This window comes from Nomascus leucogenys, chromosome 21 (assembly GCF_006542625.1).
Source record: "Nomascus leucogenys isolate Asia chromosome 21, Asia_NLE_v1, whole genome shotgun sequence".
NCBI lineage: Eukaryota > Metazoa > Chordata > Mammalia > Primates > Hylobatidae > Nomascus > Nomascus leucogenys.
Window position 1 is genome coordinate 20032423 of NC_044401.1, and position 14136 is coordinate 20046558.

At 39.8% G+C, this 14136-nt stretch overlaps 1 non-coding gene across 1 annotated transcript; it reads right to left on the bottom strand.

Annotated features, from left to right (window-relative positions):
- Positions 1-262: 262 nt before the first annotated feature.
- LOC115832209 lies at positions 263-366 on the bottom strand. Its single transcript, XR_004027644.1, has one exon. It is a non-coding gene; the product is annotated as a small nucleolar RNA U13 (small nucleolar RNA).
- Between the last annotated feature and the right edge of the window lie 13770 nt (positions 367-14136).

Sequence of the window (14136 nt, forward strand, 5' to 3'; positions counted from 1 at the left end):
CTACCACTGCAAAAACTTAGATAATTTAGAAGATCATTAGATTTTCAAGGTGAACCAGATTTTAAATATAAATCCTAGGTATTTGATAGTATTGCAAAATTATTCTTGTAAAGTTACTTGAAGCATTGGTACTGATTAAGCTATTAAAAAGAAAAAATGAAGATACTTGAAGCTAAGTATACTTAAGCATAAAATATATATTACAGAAACAAAAAGAGCCACTGAGTGATGAAAGGATAATTATTTTACTTTATTATTTTCATGTCAGGTGGGTAATGTGTGGACATTGTAACAAGGTTTGAGGGAAGCACATTTCACACATGCATGTAAAAACCCAACCATTATGCTTATAAACTACAAAAGGATTGAGAATTGTTTTTTACACCGATTGAAATTTGAGGAATATGGTTTGTTCTTCTAGGGCTTTCCCTGCTGGAAATTATCACCATGCAGAATGGCTATATTTTAAATCAAGTGTTATGCTCCACATTAGCAAGTTATTCATTTAATCAGGCATGGACAACCCATCTTTCTGGGCCATATTTTTATGCTTAGGTTTAATAGTTTGCAGAATGACCTCAATAAGTTGTTTAAATCTGTTTTTGGAAAGGAGTCCTCAATCAGAATTCTCAAAGAACAGCTCTTGCTCAGGTTTCTCTCTGCACTTCTTCGTTATAATTATCTGTATCTAGACCCGTCGTTCTCCAACTGGGTCCCTGGACCAGCAGTATCAGCACTGTCTGGGTCCATTCCCGAAGTGCACATCTCAGATGTCCCCCAGACCTGCTGCATCAGAAGCTAGGGGGATGGGGTCAAACACTGTGTGTTTTAATATGTCTTCCATGTAATTCTGATGCTTGCTAAGTTTGAGAACCAATGAGCTACATTATATCAAACTTTTAAAAATTATTCAATTATGTTGGGCCAAATTCTAACAGAACAGAATGAGGAGAAGTCTCTACTTCTACTGTGATTACAGGTGGTCAGAGAACTTGGTCATGTGACTGGCAGAGAAACCTCACTGCTGTGTTTCCCCACTCATATAAAAGAATGAATTGTTTGCTCTTTCTTTAGGAAATCAGACTAGGTATCCTGGAGTGCCTGGACCTAAAACTGATAGAACAGTGCTTATCTCAGCAGTCCAATCAAATTCTGCACCCTAATATAGAAAGAAATACCCTTAAGAAAAGATTCTTAAAGATAACAAAATTTTCACTCTTTGAAAGTCTGCATGAAATAACTTAGCAACATAAATTTTAGTCAGAAGGAGCTTAGAGAATTTCTTTAGTTTTATTGCTGTCAAAAGGAATATTCTGCTCAAATAGGTAAGACTTTTTTTCTGATCTTAAAAGCCTCTAAAGACGGTCGCAATCACCTGTAATCACTTTGTTACTAAACTTAAAGTTTAATAGCTGTAAATGTCAGAAAATGCATTTTTTACATTTCCTATGTTATTTGCTGTGTTAGGGTCACATGGCAACTCAAGTATTGCCTAAAACCATTTTTCATAACTGACAGTTTGGACACTTCAGTTGCCAAATTCTGTTGTGCTTTGAAGCAGATAACCCTCTAGGGCTTGTGAAAACACAGCTTTGGAGAAGATAACCCTCTAGGGCTTGTGAAGAGGGGACAAATCTGACTCTGCCCAAATCAATACAGACTCTTCTCACCCCAACCCAAATCTCTTTAGTCTGAATACTGGAGGAGGGGAAATCCTTAGAGTTGAGCCATTAGCCTCTGTGTGTGTGTGTGTGTGTGTGTGTGTGTGTGTGTGTGTGTGTGTGTGTTTGTGTGTGTGGTGGGGGATATGTGTAAGGGAGGGTGCTTTCTCTCTGAAGCTAGTGGGAGATACTCACAGGGCATGCACACATTCATACATTCATGACATGGAGTAAAATAAGTAAAGTGAAATTATTTTATGTTTTACCTACTGTCTCAAGCCTGTTCAACAAACCGGTTAAAAAGACTCAAACTTTTAAATTGTGGGTACAATGTCAAATGATACTCAAATGGATTTTTAAGAATAGAATTATCACTGTATTACTTAAGGATTACACCTATCTTAAATATCATAGGCACTTTCAACTCAATAATTATTCCTTGTGATTTATATATGTAAGCTATGGCAAATGGTAAACTAATAGTACACTTTTATAATGATTGGTTAAGATTTATTGTTTTGTTATCAGGGAGTTTCTGAGAACATTTTCTTCCTTTCCTATTTTTAGCTGTGATGATACTTCAGATATTATAAAATGTAGAGTTCACCTACTGGGGTTGAGTCAAGCTGATCATTCTCACTCTGGAGAGCTCTGTTAGAAAATCCTTCCTTTCACTGAGCTGAGGCAGCTCTCCTTGTACACTGTTTCCAGGACAACAAGAGACTGTCATTATGAGAGGCTCATGATGAGTCTATGACTCTCTGTAGAGATAAGGAAAAGGAGAAAATATTTTATGCATTTCACAGCCAAGAACAGACACAGACACAAGCACCATAAAAGAGGAGACAGGATTCAAATTATTGAGCAGGGATTTTGATTTTCATACTCAAAGCAGACCAGAGTTTCCATATTAGTGTCTCCTAAAGACATTTTGTTTGTTTTGCTGAATTGAAAGAAAGACAAAATGTGTTCTCTTGACCCATGCCATCCAGTAGAAATATGTGAGCCATATACATACTTTTAAATGTTCTAGTAACTGCATTAAAAAGGTAAACAGAAAAAAGTGCAATTAATTTTAATAATATATTTATCTTAGTGGATACAAGATATTATGATTTCACGATGTAGTCATTATAAGAAATTAATGATATCCTATATCCTTTTTTGTATTAAGTTTTCAAAAATCACAACACATCTCAGTTTGGACTAGCCACATATCAAGTGCTCAATAGTCACAGGTGGATAGTGATAACCTAATGAACAGCACAACTCTGGAATCTCCTTTCCCTACACTTCCCTACTGCTTCAACTTCTCTTCCCCATCCAAAATACAAAGTGCCTTTGCAGACATTGAGTTCCTGTCTCCAGAAGTGTTTGAGCAGAGGGTGGGTGACTACCATTTGGTGGGAATATTGTGGAACTCTGAATAAAGAGCGTCAGTGGAAGTTTGGACAACCAAAGTGTTAAAATCCTTTCTAATCCCTAAGTTTTGAGATGCTGTGATACTGAGAAAGGAGACATGAAATTGTGGGTTTGGAAAGAACTTCTTTCCGTATTAGATGTGCTATTTCCTGCCATTATCTCTTGATTTGTAATTCACTTCTTTGCTACTTCTAGTATGAATGCAATGATTACTTATAGGGTGCTATATAGCCTATAAACCACTCTCGTAAACACTAATGATTCATTCAATTATTTCCTCATTCACTTAGTAAAAGCATATTAGTCCCTACAATGTATTAGTCTCTGTTCCAGGAGCTGGAATGTATTAACCACAGCGGGTAAGATAGGCACAGCCCCTGCGCCCATAAAAGATTCAAGCTCATTTGTTCCTACTCTTCCTTATCTCTGGTTTTTGGAATCTCTCCACCCAAGTTTGGCTTGAGTCACCAGGAGCCATACACTGATTGATATGAAAATAGTGGTCTGACTAGTCTCCTGGTGTAGAATGTCAACCCATCCCTGAAGCGTAGTTTTGAGTGACAAGAAAACTGAAGATGGGGTTCTCACCTTCTCTGGTGTGATTAAGGCACTAGAAAAAAAAAAACAGCACTGAGGAGAAGTAAAATCTGCTGACGTTCAGCTACATGCACGAGTTGAAATTGTCATTTGCATTAAAAGCCCCTTTGCTGTCAGCTGCCACATAGACGCTTAATCTCCTTTGACTCTCTGCTACCTTTTTGTGTCTTATCCAAAAGTTCTGGAATAATTAAAGCTTCTTCTGAGCCATGATTATTAGTTATGATGCTCCTGCTTTAGAGAAAGAAAAATAATGGAAGCTTCAGTTGTCAGAAAAACTGATGCTTGGGCCCGATAGGAAAAAAAAAACAAAAATGAGGATTTATGATGAAGGAAAATCATTCATAGAAATATTTCAGGGATTCAATTATGATTTTGTTTAGTAAGTTTGAAAATACTCTATCTCACTCATTTAGTTCTTTAGTGTCCAAAAATTTTTGGGAACTCAGTTGCTAAATTCTACAGTATTCATCTTCTCTCGAATGTCTTCTACCACCAGAGAGCAGCAGAGATTTATAGGTAGTTAATGAGTCCCCTAGATACAAATAAACAAGGAAGCTTGGCCACTTGATTTGATCTCATTAAGTAAATAGCTAGTAAGTAAAAGAGGCAGCTGATTAACTACCAGAATGTTCACTCGTTAGCCTGTCTCCCTACCCTTTCACCCTTTCTCTCTCTGGGATGTGCGTATATGTGATTTTAATGATTTACGACATTGGTTGGGAAGGGTTTTCTAACTTTTCTAGGAGCTTTGGGGATGGGTCAAAATGTACCTTGTTCTTCCACGCTCGCTCATGCCATATCCTGAGTAATACAGGAAGGAAGTGAATCAGAAGTCTGAGAAAGTACAGTTCTTTTTCTCTAGACCAGGCATCATCAAACTGCTGCCCACAGGCCAAATCTAGTTTGCCACCTGTTTTTACAAATTAAGTTTTATTTCAACACAACCACACCCATTTGCTTATGTTTTGCCTATGGCTGCTCTCATGCTACAGTGGCAGAATTAAGTAGTTGAGACCATATGCAACCATATGGCCTGAAAAACTTAAATTATGCATTCTCTTGTCCTTTACAGGAAAAGTTTGCTAACCCCGGCTCGACGCTGTATCAGTACTTAAATTATGGAAAATATAGGAAAGCAGAAAGGATCTCGGACTGGGAGGACTTTAACAACTATAGTACCAGTCCTGGTCCTGTGAGTTGGTAGTAATGTGTCCTTGGGCAAGTTCTTTAATGTTTTGAGCTCTAGGTGGTCTCATCTGTAAATGGGGATTGGGGGCTCAGGGTGTAGTTTGAACTTGGTAGTATCCAAGATCCTTTCCAGATGGAAAATTCTATGAGGATTTTTAAAATTACTCTTGCTTTTTTACAGTTTTAAATTACTCTTGGCGTTTTTATAGTTTATGTGGAATTGCAATCCCCAGTGTTGGAGGTGGGGCCTGGTGGGAGGGGATTGGATCATGGGAGTGGTTTCTGATGGGTTAGCAGCATCCCCTTAGTGCCGTCCTGTGATAGAGTTCTCACGAGATCTGGTTGTTTGATGGACTATCTCCCCCTTCACTCTCTTTCTTCTGCTCCGACCATGTAAGACGTGTTGCCTTCCTCTTCACCTTCTGCCATGATTGTGAGTTTCCTGAGGCCTCCCCAGCCATGCTTCCTGTACAGCCTGCAGAACTGTGAGTCAATTAAACCTCTTTTCTTTATAAATTACCCGGTCTCTGGTAGTTCTTTATAGCAGTGTGAGAATAGACTAATACAGCATCTGACAAAGCATCTATAAGGAACTTAGACAAATTTATAAGAAAAAAAACACCATAAAAAGTAGGCAAAGGACATGAGCAGACACTTCAAAAGAAGACATACATGCGGCAAATAATCATGTAAAAAAAACTCAACATCACTGATCATTAAAGAAATGCAAATCAAAACCTCAATGAGATACCATCTCACACCGGTCAGATGGCTATTATTAAAACGTCAAAAGATAACAGATGCTGGTGAGATTGTTGAGAAAAAGGAATGCTTAGATACTGTTGGTGAGAGTATAAATTAGTCCAACCATTGTGGAAGACGGTGTGGCAATTCCTCAAAGACCTGAAGACAGAAATACCATTTGACCCAGCAATCTCATCACTGGATATATACCCAAAGGAATATAAATTATTCTATTATAAAGACACATACACCAGTATGTTAATTGCGGTACCATTCATCATAGTAAATACATGGAATCAGCCTAAATGCCCATCCATGATAACTGGATAAATAAAATGTGGTTTTATACCATATGTTCTCACTTATAAATGGGAGCTAAATAATAAGAACACATGGACACACAGAGGAGAACAAAACACCATGGGCCCTTTCGGAGGGTGGGGGGTGAAAGGATGAGAGGATCAGGAAAAATAACTAATGGGTACTAGGCTTAATACCTGGGTGATGAAATAATCTGTATAACAACACCACTTGACACAAGTTTACCTATGGAACAAACCTGCCCATGCACCCCTGAACCTAAAATAAAAGTTAAAAAAATTATACACATTTCAGAAGGGTACTCATCAAATAGTGAAGATTAATATCACATTCCTCAGGAGATGACACACAACTGGAGGTATTCAGTGTTACATCACGTGGCAGATACGGTACAGTCCTATCCCCAGAGAATTGACCTTTATGGAATTTGGCCTCAGTATAGAATATATTGCTGACATATGCTATATGTTATTTCATGCTTGTTATTATATGTAACACAATGCATTGTTGCTATTAAGCCTACAAATTTATGCCTATGAGGATCTGAGACAAAGTAAAACTTTTACCTCTAAGTACTTAGACGTAAAACATGTGTCACTGATGTTAGGAATAATGACAGGACAAAGGCCCCGGGGTCTTGGGCTGTGGAAAAAGTGGAGCCTATAGCTTTTCAAAAAGTTAAGTACCTTCATGATCATTTATATAGGACCATATTTAATGAGCTCCTTATAGTGAATGATGATTATGTCCTCTGTTTTCTCTATAAAAGTAAGAAGTGGGGTAATTTTCAAATGTTTTCAGCTTGCACATTTATTATTCAAACTAAAATATTCCTCTTTTTCTTTTTGTCTCGAGTATTCTGGCCATTCTTTCTCTTTGAGCTCCCAGCCCATTGTTCATAGTCTCACATGTAGCAAGGATGTATGGATGACAACATAAACTTGCTGGGTTTACAGATTTTATCATGAGGTAGAACGAAATCCAGTGCCTTGGTGCTGTTTCTCTCACAGCGTACTTGTGCCCCAAGGGGAACATCAAGCCTCAGGATAAACATGTCATCTCTTGTGGGAGGATCAACTTTACTACACTGTATGAGATGTAATATAAGTTTTATATTAAAACACACCCAGATTTATTGTAGAATAGAATATGTAATCTGAATTATTTTTAAACACAGAACACAACTGTGCATGGCTATTTTTTTTTTGCAAGATGTGAGCAGTATAATGTAATATTTAAAGTACAATCTCTGGACTCAGGTGAACCACAAAAAACTTCACTTGACTTTGGGCAAATTTTTAAATCCTTTTATCCCTCAGTTTCTTTTTCTATAAAGTGGAGCTGATGATAATATGTAACTTATAGAGTTGATGTGAGCATTAAAGGTACTTAGCTCACTGTTTAGCACATAGTAAACACACAAATGATGCTGCTGGTAGCAATATGCTCAGAACCTTGAAGGTAAAAATGGATGCTCCTGGGTCACCTGGGGGTGGAGATGCTTGCACAGCACTGCTCTGGAGAAATTAAGTCCTACTTCTGCCCTCTTCTTTCTGGGTCAGGGTTTTCAGAACATGCTGAGGAACTGGCCCAAAGCACAACTGTGAGGGAGCAATTGTTACCCTTGACCTCAGAGCCAGTGGTTCTTGCTGGATGGGGTATAGTCTTTGGGTCACTAGGAGTAAAACATCACCAGGAGAGAAACAGATGGGAAGGCTGGATTGGCCAGTGAGTGGGCAAGGATGAAGAACCACAGATTTTAACTTAAGGGTTTGCAAGTGGCCCAGCTTCCCCAAGAGCAGTGTCAGGGCCTGACGTTAAATATTAGATCAGAATGAGAACTAGAAGGTACTAATTCTATCATCCTCTCCTGTGGCCATGACTGACCTTACTAATGCATTACCACACGTTTTCAAGTAGAGCGCAGGTAAGGCTTCAGAATCTTCCTCAATTTGTTGATCCAGGCAGACACTACTAAATGATTATCACTTGAGATTTTTTTTCCTGGGTAGCTTTTGAGAAATTCCAGGAGCTTTGGACACTATTATATACATGTAAGAAAAGCCAGCAACAGAAGTGGCATCAAAGACTCACCTGCTTGGAGAAACCTTTTGTGATTCATGATATTTTAGTTTCTATTTCTTACAAACAACTGTTTTAATCCAGCTTTCAGGATGAAAAGCAGTAAGATAAAACTAATGACAGTGTGTGTGATGTTCCCCTTCCCGTGTGTGTGATGTTCCCCTTCCTGTGTGTGATGTTCCCCTTCGTGTGTCCATGAGTTCTCATTGTTCAATTCCCACCTATGAGTGAGAACATGCGGTGTTTGGTTTTTTGTCCTTGTGATAGTTTGCTGAGAATGATGGTTTCTAGCTTCATCCATGTCCCCACAAAGGACATGAACTCATAATTTTTTATGGGGGGAGGGGGGAGGGATAGCATTAGGAGATACACCTAATGTTAAATGACGAGTTAATGGATGCAGCACACCAACATGGCACATGTATATATATGTAACTAACTCGCACATTGTGCACATGTACCCTAAAACTTAAAGTATAAAAAAAAAAAAAACTAATGACAGAAGCTTGAATGACATATACCAAAATCTTAACTTTCCTGATGTATTTTAAGAAGAGTTTGTTAATCAAAATGAGTGGGTGTCATGTTGGAATTTTATCATATGCGGTTTTGCATAAACTCCTGCCTGATTCTGCCTAGACTAGTTGGTGTTTTCCATTCTCAGATGGGAGGTGTATGTGTAGGTTATACCAAGGCACAGGCTATACTAATGCACAGGCACTCAGGCCAGTGCCGACCGAAGCTCAAGGGAGGGAAGTTAGGTTACAAGGAAGAAGGGTAAAGACTGTGTGTTGTGGTCAGTGGACGAAGCACAAACATGAAGTTGTTTTACTTTTTGCCAATCATTACCACTAGCTTCATTAAGTTGGATCTCCCTTCTCCACTATGTAGCAAAGAATTTGACTTTCTGGAAGCTAAGGCTGAGGATTGCTTGAGTTCAGGAGTTTGAGGTTACAGCGAGTTATGAGCTGTCACTGCCACTTCAGCCTACGTGACAGAGTGAGATTCAATCTCAATAGTAATAATAATAATAATAATGTAATAAAACTAACCTAAAGAGAGATCTGGCCTTTGCACTGATTCCTGGGAGGAATTCTCTGAGTCCCTGAAATGTCCTGCTGCTAAAAATGTCTTTGTTTACCTGGGGGCTTTGGGCCACACTGAATAGTCTAACAGTGTGATTAAGGTGGGGGCTTTTGGTCATGTGTTACCGGTTATGTGAGCAGTTATCATGGATACATTACAGCCTCAACAAAGACTCTGGACACCGAGGCTGGGGCAAGCTTCCATGGCTGGCAGTACTCAGTGTGCATCATCCCATTTTGTTGCTGGGCAAGTTAATGCTGTCTGCGACTGTACTGGGAGAGGACAGCTGGAAGCTGCATGAGTGGAACTTTCCTGGACTCTGTCCCGTGCCTCTCTTCTCTTGGCTGATTTTAATCTATATCTTGTCACTGTAATAAACCATAATCATGTGTGTGACAGATTTCAGTGGGTTCTGTGAGTCCTAGCAAGTTGCCAAATCTGAGGGTGGTCTTGGGAACACTTGAACTCACAATTGGTGCCAGAAATGAGGGTGGTCTCGGGGACTGTTCCTTAACTTTCCATCCACTTAAAGCAGATTCCCTTATGATATCTTGGATAGATTCGGTAGCTTTCCAGATCCTTTGGTTAGTGAGGATCTATTGAATTTAAAGTTCCAATTTTTTTTTAAATTTTATTATTATTATACTTTAGGGTTTTAGGGTACATGTGCACAATGTGCAGGTTTGTTACATATGTATCCATGTGCCATGTTGGTGTGCTGCACCCATTAACTTGTCATTTAGCATTAGGTATATCTCCTGATGCTATCCCTGCCCCCTCCCTCCACCCCACAACAGGCCCCAGAGTGTGATGTTCCCCTTCCTGTGTCCATGAGTTCAGTTTCAGTCGTTTTCATTACCGACCAGATTTGTAGCTAGAGGGACTTGATGTGGGAGGGGTAGGTCTTGGTCTTCTCTTTCAGTCTTGTGCCCCCCTCACTGCGGGAGTATGTGATCTTCCTCTGGAATTCTCTCTCTTCTTCTAAGTCTCTAGCTTCTCATTTGGTTTGAGCCTTGATAAGAGAGAGGAAAAGAGACAAATGTTGCACTTTATTGGTTGTCCTTGCTTTTTTTAGCTAACCCTGTACAGCTAACTGATGCCCTCTGTGTGGTAAGTGTCAAAAGTGCTGGTGCTCTCATGGGGCATGTGATGGGCTCTCCCAGGGTTTGATGGGTCCTGACTGTACCTCTTTACCTCCTCTAAACCTCATCACAGCTGCCTTAGTGCTGGGACCTCCTCTCCCTGGGAAGAGGGTGTTGAAAAGATTATTTGGATTGCATTTTTCAGGGTCACTTGACACTGTTATTAGGGTTACTGTGGCTGAGCTCTTCCTTGTTACCTCTTCAGTTCTGTTCCCTGCTCTGGTGGCCAAAGGGTAGACTAGTGGCACTTGGTCTCCGGTCAGCTTCACAGTCTTAAAAATTATTGAAGGCTTTGAAGAGCTATTGTTTATGTGAGTTATAGCTATCAATATTTACCATATTAGAAATTAAAACTGAGAAATTAAAAAACTTTATTTACTCCTTTAAAATAATAATAAACCCATTATGTGTTAACATAATTAGTTTTTTAAATAAAAAATAACTAGATTTCCTCAAAGTGAGAGAGAAGAGTGGCATTGTTTTTCATTTTTGAAAATATCTTTAATGTTTGACTTACAAAATGATAGCTGGATTCTTACTTTATTCTGCATTCAATTTGTTATGATTTTAAAAATTAAGGTATCCAAACTAAATCTGGCCTGACACAGATAGACAGTTGGAAAAGGAATTGTATTTCTATAGCCTTTTCAGATAATTGCGAGTAGTCTTTTGAAATACTACATCAAAATTTAACAAGTGGTAGTTTCTTTTTTTTTTTTTGAGACGTAGTCTTGCTCTGTCGCCCAGGCCCAACTGCAGTGGCGCTATCTTGGCTCACTGCAAGCTCCGCCTCCCGGGTTCACGCCATTCTCCTGCCTCAGCCTCCCGAGTAGCTGGGACTACAGGCGCCCGCTACCGCGCCCAGCTAATTTTTTTTTTTTGTATTTTTAGTAGAGGTGGGGTTTCACCGTGTTAGCCAGGATGGTCTTGATCTCCTGACCTCGTGATCCGCCCGCCTCGGCCTCCCAAAGTGCTGGGATTATAGGCGTGAGCCACCGCACCCGGCTAACAAGTGGTAGTTTCTTAAAGGTTGATTGCAACGTGGAGTCTAAAACCATATCATGAACTTTTCATACTCTATTACATTTTAACCCATTGGTCCATCTTCCATGCTGAGTAATCTCTTACCCATGCATGATTTTGTAACATCGTGCAGTGGTCATTTGAAAAATACTGGTTTACTTAGCTACTCAGATCCTCCAAATGTGGACACATTTCATTATTTAATGTCTAAAAGAAATCACACTACTAATCTCATTAGAAGTCTTAGCATTGGGAGGCTGTCAAGTTCACTGTGGTGGACACAAGTTTTCCAATATTCTAATTTTAGTTTGAAAATTTGAGTTTTATCTTTGGTAGCAAATACTATAAGTGGTTTTCCTGACCAGGCGGGGAGTCTCATGCCTGTAATCCCAGCACTTTGGGAGGCTGAGGCAAGCAGATCTGTTGAGTCCAGGAGTTCGAGACAAGCCTGGGCAACATGAAGAAACCCTATCTCTGAAAAAAAAAAAGTTAGCCAGGCAGGATGGCACATGCATGTAGTCCCAGCTATTTGGGAGGCTGAGGTTGGAGGATCGTTTGAGCCCAGGAGGTGGAGGTTGCAGTGAGCTGAGATCACACCACTGCACTCCAGCCTGGGTGACAGAGTGAGACCCTGTCTCAAAAAAAAAAAAAAAAGTGGTTTTCCTAAAAGTTACAGGTTTACTTTGTTTATTTTGAGAAAATGCCAAATACCCAGGACTGAATAACCACTGTTTGTCTGTTATTCATTCTTTCATGTGAAAGTGGTGATAGTGGTAAGCAGAATAATGACTGTTTTAATCTAGAACCTGTTAATATGTTAGCTTACATGGCAAAAGGGGCATTGCAGATGTAATTTGGTTAAAGATCTTAAGATAGGAAGATTATCCTGAATTACCTGGTTTAGCCCACTGCAGTCAACAGGGTCCTTATGAGTGAAAGAGAACAGTAGGAGATTTAAAGACGCTATGAGTCTGGCTTCGAAGATAAAGGAAGGGGCCATGAACTAAGGAATGTAGGCGGCCTTTAGAAGATAAAACATGCAGGAAAATTGATTCCCCCCCGAGTCTCCAGAAGGAACACAGTCCTGCTGACACCTTGATTTTAGCCCAGTGAGACCCATGTTGGATTTCTTACCTCCAGAAGTGTAAGATAATAAATTTGTTTTGTTTTAAGCCACCAACTTGGTGGCAGTTTGTTACAGTCACAATAGAAAATGAATATAGTGTTCCATGAAACAAAGCAACTACTTCAACTCACAACTCAATCCCACAAGTGCTTTTCCTCAAGACAACATAGTATTTCAATAAGCAGCACAAGTGCTTTGTGTCCATTTTCTCACCAAATATTAAAATTTAAGTCAAGTGATGAGATTCCACATGATTAATAATTTTGGTATCAAGATGATAATGATCTCATAGAATGAGTTAGGGAGGGCTACCTCCTCAATTTTTTGGAATAGTTTCAGTAAGACTGGTACCAGCTCTTCTTTGTACAACTTGTAGAATTCAGCTACGAATCTGCCTTGACTAGGGCTTTTTGGGTTGGTAACTTTTTTATTACGGACTTAATTTTGTAACTTATTACTGGTCTGGTCAGGGTTTCGGTATCTTCCTGGTTCAGTCTTGGGAGGTTGTGTTTCCAGGAATTTTTCATTTCCTCAAGGGTTTCTAGTTTGTGCCCATAGAGGTGTTCATACCAGTCTCTGAGGATCTTTTGTATTTCTGTGGAATCCTAAGTGGTTCTGATGCACATTCAAGTTTGAGAAGCATTGCCTTAAGCTCTTTGTGACTCAAGTTCTTTTCTTTTTTCTCAACACTTATGTGTAATGGTTTATTATAAAGGATACAGATGAAGAGATGTGTAGAGTGAGGTATGAGAGAAGGGGCGAGGAGCTTCCATGCTTTCCCTGGGCGTGGCACCTTCCAAGAACTTCTATGTGTTTGTCTATCTGGAAGCTCTTAGAATCCAGTCCTCCTGGGATTTTATGGAAGCTTCATGACATCAGCATTTCTTCTCCCTAGAGAATTCCTAGAATAATTCTCCTTCTCTCCTCTCTGGGGAGGGTCTTAATACTCACAGTCAGGTCTGGGCATGGTGGCTCATGCCAGTAATTCCAGCACTTTGGGAGGCCAAGGTGGGCGGATCACCTGAGGTCAGGAGTTTGAGATCACCCTGGCCAAGACAGCAAAACCCTGTCTCCACAAAAAATACAAAAATTAGTCGGGCATGGTAGCGGGCACCTGTAATCCCAGCTACTCAGGAGGCTGAGGCAGGAGAATCGCTTGAACCTGGGAGGCAGAGGTTGCAGTGAGCTGAGATAGTGCCACTACACCCCGGCCTGGATGACCAAAAAAAAAGAGAGAAACAGACAAACAAAACCTCACAATCAGAAACAATGGGTAGAGTCCTGCCTTGAGGCAAGTGAAAAGAGGGCAGGAGAAGGCCAGAGGCCGGCCCCTGAGGCCTAACACATCCAACATTATAACAAAAAACTCTAACAAGGCCAGGAACCATGGGCAAATACCAATATGTATTATGACACCAGAGGCCACTCCCTGTTTTTCAACCATGAATCCCTCATAGCAAAACAAAGATACACAATCATTAATAAGTGGTCCAGTCCATCATATTGTATGAATGTCCCTCCCAGGCTGAGGCCACTTAGATTTTCAGGCTTCCTTTTATTCTTGTCATGTTCCAAAAGCAAGAGTGGTATTGGCAAATACATAGCTTCTCCCTTTCAGGCATCTGGAATAACTGAGCTACAAGGCAATGTCATCTCTTGCTCTGAGACTCTTTAGAGTTGTTAATGTAATATTGGATTTCCCTCCATTTATGACTGTTTATTCATTTCTTTACCCTCAGCT